The sequence below is a fragment of the Cynocephalus volans genome, chromosome 4 (genome assembly GCF_027409185.1).
Source record: "Cynocephalus volans isolate mCynVol1 chromosome 4, mCynVol1.pri, whole genome shotgun sequence".
Taxonomy (NCBI): Eukaryota; Metazoa; Chordata; class Mammalia; order Dermoptera; family Cynocephalidae; genus Cynocephalus; species Cynocephalus volans.
The window spans coordinates 149,272,758-149,282,379 of record NC_084463.1 but is presented as its reverse complement, the minus strand read 5'-3'; the positions used below and the strand labels follow the sequence as shown (position 1 = coordinate 149,282,379).

General features: G+C 32.8%; 1 pseudogene; it reads right to left on the bottom strand.

Annotated features, from left to right (window-relative positions):
- Positions 1–1,305: 1,305 nt before the first annotated feature.
- Positions 1,306–2,260, bottom strand: LOC134376517 (olfactory receptor 5T3-like; annotated as a pseudogene).
- Between the last annotated feature and the right edge of the window lie 7,362 nt (positions 2,261–9,622).

The window sequence follows — 9,622 nt, the reverse complement described above, 5'->3', positions numbered from 1 at the left end:
ATATCTTGTCTACAACATAGTCAGTGTTTTGTTTCTCAAAGTCAGTTTTTTGTTTTCTTTCTTTTTGTTAAGATGGATTTTGAGTATAGATTTTGCCTGCAAATGTTTGCCTGTTCCAAAAGAGATGGATGCATTATCTTTGCATAATTGATCAGAAAAGATTAGAAACTGATGTTTAAAAATTATAGGTTTGGATCTCAAATTCACACTTCAAATTTAACTCTTAATGGAAACATTGTTTTGGTTATTATGTTCTGATGGAATCCTTCCGGTGAATTCATGAAAAAATATGCTTGCACAAAAGAGAGTGTATCTCATTGAAAGAGAAGTTAATTTCTACTCCTAATCACTCTTCAAATAAACAAATTAATTAATATTTAGTGGAACAAAACCAAATAAAACAGAATGAGTAAAGCAGAAGAAGATGCGAGCAGAGATGAAGTTAGATTGCTTCCATTCTGGGGACTTGCTCCTTATGTAAAAATTGTGTGGAATGATGAAAATGCTAGGTCATTTCTTATAGATAGATAATAAGGAATGGCTAGGAACAAAGTTCTAACATCAGAGGGATTCACCAAGATGGGTTAGTTTTTCAGTTCTTCGAGCAGTCATATATGTTGACTACATACATTGTAGTCTCTTTGCAAGGCTACAGTTTCATTTCATTTTCCTGAGCCTTAGAAACACTCTCAATGAATATTGATAACCAGCATGAGTATATTTTTGGTAGCTTAAGAATGAATCTAATAATTTCTGTGTTTGCAAAGTGGCAAGGAAGAATTTAATGACTGAAGGAAAATTTATACTGTAGAGGTGAGCACAGCAAAAGCATGTTCAGAATTGGAGTGGATCTCAATATGTGAGGGCACATTAAGAAATAATAAAGTAATAATTAATATTTTTTCTTAGGGATTCTAGATTGTGTAGATAACTCCATAATGAATGCCAAAGATTTACTGTAAGCAATGTGAGAATTTATAATTCATAGGATACTGAAGGCATAACCTCTGTTTATAGTAAATGAAAAACAATTAACGAAACTACTAACAACAGCAATAAATTTACTTCAAAGAACATTTATTTAAATGGATCTCTCTGAACAACATACTAAGCACATAGATAAGACAATTTATTTAAATATGAAAAATGCTGCATTAGATGGCTGATTAATATTTCGAAATATTCTAGTATATTCTTTCACTATTAACTAAATCCAAGACAGTTTTCAGCGATATGAACTGATGCCAACATTTTTTTATGTTTACTCAATTTTAAACATATACTTTAATTATTAACCAATTTGTCTCAATTTTTTTTTATTGCTTCTTTTATGTCTTTGTTCCTCAAACTGTAGATGACAGGATTCAGCATGGGGATCACAATGGTGTAAAATATTGACACTATCATGTCATGGTCTGAAGCATAGCTGGAACTTGTTCTCATGTAACTGGAGAGGATTGTTCCATGATGAATTGTCACTCCGGTTAGGTGGGAGCCACATGTAGGGAACACTTTTTGCCTCCCTTTAGGAGAACGCGTTTTCAGAATAGCCAAAAGAATAAAACAATAGGAGATCAGGACAATCAGAATAGTGACTATTTCAATAAAGCTTACAAAGTACAAGAGTAGAAGCTGGTTTGTGTGAGTGTCACAACAAGAAATAGCAAGAAGAGGAGGAATATCACAAAAGACATACTTAATTTCATAAGATCCACAGAAGGACAGGCTGAGTGTGGCCACCGTATGTATGGTAGCATGTAAAATGCCACCGATATAGGACACAACCATGAGTGGCACATAGGCTCTGGGCGACATGCTCCCTGAATACAGAAGTGGGTTGTAGATGGGTACAAAGTGATCTTAAGCCATTGCAGCCAAGAGGAAGCATTCCGTGGTCCCTAAAGTCACAAAGAGAAGCATCTGTGCTGCATATCCAAGAAATGAAATGGATTTATTCCCTGCTAGGAAATTGACCAACGTTTCTGGGGTGACTACAGAATAGCAAGCATACAAAACTGACAAAACACTCAGAAAATAGTACATGGAGTTGTGGAGCCCAGAATCTCCAATGACAAATACAACCAGTCCTACATTTCCTAACAGAGTAAAAAGATAGATTGGAAGAAATAGTAAAAAAAAGGAAGACTTCCAGCTCGAAATCATCTGCGAATCCCGTCAATATTAACATGGTGATTTCAGTCACGTTCCTGAACTGAATCCTGTATACATTCAAATCTGATGACATCCCTTCCATTTCAGTTTTTATTTATGGATACTAGAGAAAATATATTGTGAAAATAGATTTGTAAAAATTGAGTTCATCCAATGAGATAACTTTTCTTTCTTAGGGCATGATCATTTCCATGGTAGTAGTGGGATAGTCAGTGACAATGAAGTTGAACCCAAGTGAATACTGTTTAAGTAAAAGGAAGAAACAATTTCATTTATTTTGGGGCTAAATTTATCATGTCTAAAAATATTGCCAAAGTAAGTCATTTATTTTCCAATTAATTTTCTACCACTTGTTCTCATATTATGTCATCTTAAAATTCACAAAGATGAATAAGTGTTCGGATATTTAAATCCAAAAATATTGTAGTGGAAAGCACATACCTGACTACTTGTCCAAGATTTGCTACAACATATATAAAATGCCTTTTCTTTAATTTTCAAAATTTTTAAATTAGGAGGAACCACACATACATCACAGTTGAATTTTAATGAGAAAACATTGTCAAATTATTTAACTTAAAATGGTTCCAGATGACTAGAAAATATGATAAATTAGACTTACATTTCAACTTGTTGCTTGGGGCAGCCTTTTGAAGCAAAACCATTTTATGTCCTCTCTTCTGGCATTATCCCATTGCATTAAATAAAACATAGAAAATATTCTGGAGATAGATGTACTTTGCTCACAAAAACAATGCATTGTGTTTTGTTTTGTGTGTTTCTGCCAAAAAAATACGTATCACTTAGTTCCCAATTTTTGGTCTCTGTGACTTATGTACCATTATTGTTTTTCAAATTTTAACTTAAAACAATGTGATATGCATCTCAATTCATATGCTTATTATCCCTGGGAAGTACATGAATGTATTTTGAGACATATTTCTGTTAAAGATAATTCATAGCCATTTTTTAAATATACAGCGGTTGCTTGTGGAGTTTCTAAAATAATTTTAAAATACGATGGCACTTAACTAAAGTTCCTGGAAAGATTTGTATTATCTTTTAATTCTATTTTTCCATAAACTTATTGAAGGACCCTCATAAATGCCACCAGTAATAGCTAAGACAATTCTTTATGGAAACTATTAGTAAAAGAATAAAATTTCTTTATTTCTCAAATTAATGTTTGATTTCTGGACTTTCCCCCAGTGTTGTCAGTTTTGTTTCTCATTTAGTGAGGTTGAAGAAGAAAAAGTATAAGCAAAAAATAAAATAAAATAATAATAATAATAAAATTAAATTAAAAAGTTAAATACGCAGCTGTATCTAGACTAAAAACCTCGGTTACTAAAACAGAAATAAACACTGGATCCACTAAATTTAGGGTGGAGATTTCAGCATGATGACTTTTATTTTCCTTCAGCCTTTCACAAATGAAATGCTTTTAAAGTGAGATACCATCTAACCCCAGTTAGGATGGCTAAAATCCAAAAGACTATGAACGATAAATGCTGGCGAGGCTGTGGAGAAAAAGGAACTCTCATACATTGTTGGTGGGACTGCAAAATGGTGCAGCCTCTATGGAAAATGGTATGGAGGTTCCTTAAACAATTGCAAATAGATCTACCATACGACCCAGCCATCCCACTGTTGGGAATATACCCAGAGGAATGGAAATCATCAAGTCGAAGGTATACCTGTTCCCCAATGTTCATCGCAGCACTCTTTACAATAGCCAAGAGTTGGAACCAGCCCAAATGCCCATCATCAGATGAGTGGATACGGAAAATGTGGTACATCTACACAATGGAATACTACTCAGCTATAAAAACGAATGAAATACTGCCATTTGCAACAACATGGATGGACCTCGAGAGAATTATATTAAGTGAAACAAGTCAGGCACAGAAAGAGAAATACCACATGTTCTCACTTATTGGTGGGAGCTAAAAATTAATATATAAATTCACACACACACATACACACATACACACACAAACCGGGGGGGGGGGGGGAAGAAGATATAACAACCACAATTATTTGAAGTTGATACAACAAGCAAACAGAAAGGACATTGTTGGGGGGGAGGGGGGGAGGGAGAAGGGAGGGAGGTATTGGTGATGGGGAGCATTAATCAGCTACAATGTATATCGACAAAATAAAATTTAAAAAAAAAAAAAAAAAAAGTGAAAACTCTGCTATATAGAGGTCCAGGCTGAAATGGATGATTTACAAATGATTTATATGCATGACATGAAACATGTTAAAGGTTTGCCACATATGAAGATGATCACACATCAGTAAGAGAATGAACAAGTAGGTTTAAAACTACTTTTAGAAAGAGAAGAAAGCTGTGCATCTCTATTACCCCAGACATGTATTCAAAGATCCACGTGGGAGATTTTTTCTAATACATGGAATAAATATCTACATAAATGTGGTCCTATAGAACAAAACAAAAATGCTCATTTTCTTCTTAGGAAAAATACAATCAAATTAAGTTTAAATTTATATGTAAATTCAGACACCTTCCCTATTATTCATAAGAACACACATAGATACACACACATATCTTATATTAATGTGTAATTTTGCTTGAATTGTTATAATAATAAAATAGCTTATAAAGTAATCAATAAATAGTTTAAATATGTGTTAATATATTTTGGGGTGTCAGAAGAAATACATTTCTGCTTAAGAAGTTCCTCCTCCCTCTCTTTTTCATTCTCCCTCTCTCCTCTGTTTTAGAAGAATCAATGGAATATATACAAAAATATTGTATTAAAGAGAGTCAGGGAAATATGGGAATGGGGCAGATAGGAGGAAGCACAGTGAAAAGAAAAAAATATGCAAACAAACTGAAAAATATTCTAATATAGTCTGCTGAAGGAATTTCTTACAATGCACATATTACCTCCATTACATGAGACATATCAGCTACATCACAGTTCGAAACTTTACTTTCCTAATGTTTCTGAGACTAGGCAATTGTGGGAGGTTGAGGATTATATTCAGACGCTTCAAATCTTCTATTAAAATTTCATATTTACCACATAGTGACAGCATGATCATGAAACATTACTTCTACTTTCAAACCAAAAATAACTAAGATTGACCAAAATTTTTCCACTTAACTTGTTCAACTGCATGAACATGGGGTGATGGTAGTGTGTTTTTTTCTGATATGCATTGAAGTCTATTTTAGTAAACTACAGTTTTGTTTATATGTGAAATATATATACATATAAAATATGACTTACCATTCTTACATATAGAACAAAATAAATAGGGATTTTTAAAAGTATTGTTTGAATAGATGTTTTAATTGAGCAATTAATGGGCTCCAAAACAGAAGCTATTTTGTTTCTTAAGTTTTCCATATTATATTTCTTCCATGACACTAAGCTTACACACTAAAATACCCTTCTGTTAAGATTAGATTCAGTGGCTCCCAATATTCTGTCCTGAAAGAAATTTTTAATTTATCCATTTATTTTTGATGGCTGGCTGGTGTAAAGATTGAAGCCTGGAACCTTGGTGTTATCAGCACCACACTTTAACCAACTGAGCTAACCAGCCAGCCCAAATACATTTAAAAATATATTTCTGTCACTGTATTTTCTTGTGGACATATCAGTAAAAAACAGTATGTTTTTAAATTATCCAGATGCTCTTGCCAATATCATTTCCAGTAAACATTGATATCTCTGATCTTGACTGTAGAACAAGAAGGTGGTTTATGAATTAAGGTATATTTTATTCCAAATCAAGTCCCATTACAACATTTACCTTCTTCTCTCTGAGAACTGCAGACATGATACACAATGAGGATGACATATATCTACTTCTTTCCAGCTGAACTTCAAATGGGCCTTTCTGTTAACTAATGTTTAAAGATATTAGAAATGGTTGTCTTTATGTCTGCCTAATTTGACTTAAGAGATATCAGCTAAAAATACACAAGTATATACTCTAAAACTTTAACCAAAGTGTGATCATTCTGGAAAACTAAAAATAAAAGTCATCTCATAAAAGTCATCTCAATAAAAGACTCTCATAGTCAAAGACATAAAGGATTAGACTTTCATGAGAACAGTGTTAGAAACACTAAGCTCAAGAAGAAAGTTATGATTGCAGCTACCATATGTCATTTAGCTGCTATGAGAGGTTAGAAATTTTATGTATATTATCTTATGTAACCTAGATAGCAAAATGAAAACTAAATAATTCAGTATTCTTTTATGGAAAAGAAAACTGAGGCCCAGCTAGACTTATAAATTCACCAAAAGTCTCAGAATTAGTTATTAGAAGAGCCAGGATTCAAGCCTAGTTTTCTGTGACTCCACACTCTACACAATTTCTACTGGACCATATTGCAACCTCATTATGACATATCATAACTCTGGAAATGTTATTGCCTAGAAACAATATACGATAGAATCCCTGTGTAGTTGAATTATTTAAAGATATTAAGCTTAAATAGACTATGAAATATTTTTTTAAAAAAAACAGAAAGTTGCTTATAAAGCAATTACCTAGCTAGTAAAATAAACTTACAATTTGTTAGTATTTCTGCATTAGAAAACAAAACAAAAATAAAAGTGAAATACATCCAGTGTCTGGCTGAAAGTTAACTTTGTCTCCACCTAATAATTCTTCTAAGTTTTAAACATGGTCTCTTAATCCTACTGCCCCTATTATGTTACTTTTCATCAAGAAAGTTAAATTTCTAATCTACAGCTCTACTGCCCAAATGATGTAGAAAATTCTTGCTATTTTCCCTGCTATTTTTCCTGGAAAGCATGTAATTCAATTTGCAATGCAACTTTTAGATTAATAGAATCCTCTTTCTTGGATTTAAATGTTAAGGCATATATTCTAGTTTCAAATTCAATATAGCTTCTAAAATACTTTGTAGATGACTAGAAGCCTTTTCTCTAACCATGAAATGAACTGCTCACTCAATTAATGTAAGTAATAAATATAATGCATTTGCAGTCGTATACCAGCTTCTGAAGGTATTAAAGTCCACAGGGATGCCCCAGTGAGGAAACACACTAATTCTACTTCGGGACAGAAAAGTATCAAGATATTTTTTTCATAATAAACAAGTGAATGTTTGTGAAATAATGAGATACAAGTTGAAATTAATTACATAAGTAAACTTTGACCTTTGGTTTAAAAAAAAAGTATCCTTTAGTAGAAAATAAATCTAATCATTCATAATATAGTTCTAGGTCTGATGCTAGAGAGGTATGTGCCGTTGGGAAGATATCTTATATTCTCTGAAATCCAGTTTCCTCTTCCTGGAAATATAACTGTGAATTACCTGGTAATCTTACAAACATGTACAAAATGAAATAATATGAAACCATAACCTGTGACAAAATTTACAACCTTTAATAAAGTTTACTCATTAAACTTTGAAGTGCAGCACTTATAAGTGGTATGGAAAATAGATATAAGTGCACAGAGAGTTTAATAGGAGAGATAAGATATGAATATATGAATTGGAAGTATTGACAGGAGAGGTGGGGGGGTATACACATAAAAATGTCCTATAGACATTAGAATATTAGGGCTCTGGCAGAGATGGAGATCAAACACGTTGAGCTGGATGAGGTTTGCTCTTGTCCTGGACGTCCTATATATTAATGTGCAAATTAGTCCCTGACTATATACATAAGAAGCTCTTAGAAAATTGGGGAAAATACACAAATGCTTAAGCTCTGCACTCCAAGATTGAGTTAGCAAATAGAAAATGTTGGTGGGCAATAAAATCTGAATATAAAAAAAGAAAGGAAGAAAGCTGATATTGGCAGACAACCCAATTGTGAGTCATCTAGTTATTGATTAATTGCAACCCCGAATTTATCTATAGACTCAATGCAATTCCAACTTATTTATTGGATTGTATATTGGAATTATAATATATTCCAATAAATATATTATTTTCAGGATGGTTAAGGCTGGCCGGTTAGCTCAGTTGTTTAGAGCTCAGTGTTGCAACCCCAAGGTCAAGGTCAAGTGTTCAAATACCTATACGGTCAGCTGTCATAAAAAAAGGAGGGGCATGAGAATGGAGAGAGAGAATATGATTTATATAAAAAAGCAAAGAAACTAAAAGAGTTTAGACAACCTGGAAAAAAAAAGAATAAATTCTAAATAATTTAATTACAAAACTTTGTAAAGGTAAAATACTCAAGGGTATTGATAAAAAGATAGACACCTCAATCAATGGAATGGATAAATATTTAGAAGTAGATTCACACATATATGGTCAGTTCAGTTTTGATAAAGATACCAAAGCAAATCCTTGGAGAAATAATAGTCTTTTTAAAAAAGGTGCCCCAAAATTTGAAGTTTTATGCAGAAAAAAAGAGATATTGACTCATTCTTTATGCCATATGTAAAATGAGTCTCAAAATTAATCTTAAACATTAATGTAAAACCCAATGCTGTAAATATAACATTTGTATAGAAAACATAAAAAATCATCTGTGTGAACATGTGCTACTTTGTTAGCTGTACATTTTCATTTAAAGCACAAAATGTATAACCCATAAGATAAAAATGTTATACTATACTTCATCACAATTGAAATCTTCTGCTTTGTGAAACACAGCTGTTCAGAAATGAATGAACAATTCACAGCCATATAGAAAACATGTGCTAAATAGCTACTCAATAAGGAACATGTATACAGAATAAATAAGAAATTCTCAAAATTCAATAATATGAAAACAAAAGAAAAAGAAAACAATAAAAATGGGCATAAATTTGGACAGACACTTCATGTCTTTAAGGTTGTCTGATGGCTCTCACAAATTGTCTTTACTTTTTAAAATTCTGTATTCTCTCTTTGTTCACCTGGGTTGTATCAAGAAGACTCTTTTCAAGATCTGAAATTCTTTCTTCTGCTTGCTCTATTCTGCTGCTTAAGCTCTCTGTTGTATTTTTTATTTTGTTGAATAAATCCTTTCAGTTCCAGTAGGTCTACTACATTCTTTCTTAAGAGTATCTATCTCTTTGTGATTTTCCTCCTTTATATCCTAGATAGATAGTTTTTTTCTCATTTTTGTTGTATCATCTATCAAAGCCTTTTTGTATCTCTTTTAGTTTTCTTAAGATTCTTTCTCAGGATTACTTTTATGTCGCTTCAAAGATTCCTATTGTTTGGGGTCTGGTACTTGAGAATTACTGTATTCTTTTGATGTCATATTTTCTTCTTTTTTCATATTTCTAGGATCCTTGCATCTGGGCCATGGTGGGGATTGTGGGGGGAGCAATGCTAGGCAGATCTTCAGTCAAATGGCCTGTCTAGCTTCTTATGGATGGTTGGTGGGGCTATTAGACATTCCTGCAGTGAAGTGACCCATCCAGGGTCTTCTGAGAAGTTTATGGGACCACTAGGCAGGCCTGCACTGAAGTGACCCATTCAGCCACTTCT